The sequence below is a fragment of the Protobothrops mucrosquamatus genome, unplaced genomic scaffold (assembly GCF_001527695.2).
Source record: "Protobothrops mucrosquamatus isolate PMUCROS unplaced genomic scaffold, P.Mucros_1.0 scaffold15066, whole genome shotgun sequence".
Taxonomy (NCBI): Eukaryota; Metazoa; Chordata; class Lepidosauria; order Squamata; family Viperidae; genus Protobothrops; species Protobothrops mucrosquamatus.
The window spans coordinates 1-1,990 of NW_015400834.1; positions in this window are offsets into that span (position 1 = coordinate 1).

The following is a 1,990-nucleotide window of genomic DNA, read 5'->3' on the forward strand; positions in this document are numbered from 1 at the left end:
ATCTAACAAAATGAAATTCAATGGTGAAAAAAGTAAGGTTCTACATTTAGGCAAGAAAAACCAAATGTACAGGTATAGTATAGGGGGTACCTTGCTCAATAGTAGTAACTGTGAGAGGGACCTCGGAGTCCTAGTGGACAATCACTTAAATATGAGCCAGCCGTGTGCTGCAGCTGCCAAAAAGGCCAACACAGTGCTAAGCTGCACTAATAGAGGGACAGAATCAAGATCAGGTGAAGTGTTAATACCACTTTACAAGGCCTTGGTAAGGCCACACTTGCAATACGGCATCCAGTTTTGGTCACCACGATGTAAAAAAGATGCAGAGACTCTAGAAAGAGTACAGAGAAGAGCAACAAAGATGATTAGGGGACTGGAGGCTAAAACATATAAGGAACGGTTGCTGGAATTGGGTCTGTCTAGTTTAATGAAGAGAAGGACGAGGGGGGACATGATAGCAGTCTTCCAGTATCTCAGGGGCTGCCCCAAAGAAGAGGGAGTCAAGCTATTCTCCAAAGCGCCCGAAGGCAGGACAAGAAGCAACGGATGGAAACTCATCAAGGAGAGAAGCAACCTAGAACTAAGGAGAAATTTCTTGAAAGTGAGAACAATTAACCAGTGGAACTCCTTGCCTCCAGAAGCTCTGAATGCTCCAACACTGGAAGTTTTTAAGAAGAGACTGGACAGCCATTTGTCTGAAATGGTATAGGGTTTCCTGCCTGAGCAGGGGATTGGACTAGATGACCTTTATCTACGCCCATAAATAATAATAATAATAATAATAATGCTAATCATAATATTAAAGTATGACCTTCAAACTTTAGTATTATGATTAGCATTATTATTATTATTATTTATGGGCGTAGATAAAAGTCAAATAAATAATAACTCAGTGACATATAATGTCCATGAGATTGTTATTTGTCAATGCAAAAAGGAAAAAATATTAAGTACGCGGAAAAAATGCCATCTTCTCATCTGAGTACAGGCAGATGAACGGTCACTAAATGAACAGTTCATTTAGTGACCGTTCAAAATTACGACGGCACTGGAAAAAAGGAACTTAGGACCGTTTTTTCACCCACTTAACAACGCTTGTGGCATTCCCCACGGTCACGTGATCCAAATTCCGCCACTAAAGACAACTGACTCGTATTTACGACGGTTTCCGCGTCCCGGGGGTCAGGCGATTCCCCTTTTGCGACCTTCCTCACCAGTGGGGGAAGCCGGATTCGCTTAGCGACTGTCCTACTGATTTAACAACTACAGTGATTCACTTAAGGACAGAGCGGCCGGATAGGTCACAAAACGGGGCAAAGCTCACTGAACCGCTGTCTCGGTTCGCGGCAGACGTTTTGGGCTCGGCTGCAGTCGTTCGCGGAGGACCGCCTGTAACGTCGTCCCGCAATCCGTCTCCATTTAGGATCGGCCTGCTCCCTTTGGGCTTGTAACCTAGCCCAGGCTGATGGGCCTCGCTGCCTTTCTCGGTACTCTCTGAAGCCAAGGGGGTACATCGATTCCCATCATCCACTGCCTCCCGGAGGCTGCTGTGGGTACAAAGCCCAGGCTCGGGGAATAAAAAATCAAGTCTGGGGGGGGGGGAACGCCATCTTGAATTTAAATTTCTCTTCCGAGAGTTCGTTCCGCATCATGCAGAAATGAAGCGGCTCTTTTAAGGAAAACGGTCTCTGCTTCTCATTCTGCCCTCTTAACTGCTTAGGGGGTGAGACCCCCGCCTACCCCAAGGGGTTCTTCCTGGCCCTATGGATTGGCTGCTTTCACACCCCCTATTCTGCCCTCTCTCTGCCCCTCCCACCTCACACGAAGCCTCAAACTAACGCTCTGCTCTCTTCTTTTCCTTTTCGCTGCGGTCTCTCTCCCTCTCCCTCTCTCCCGCTCTCCCTTTCTCTCCCTCCTTCTCTCTTCCTCCCTCTCTCCCTCTCCCTCCCTCTCTTTCTCTTTCTCCCTCTCTCTCTCTTTCTCTCTCTCT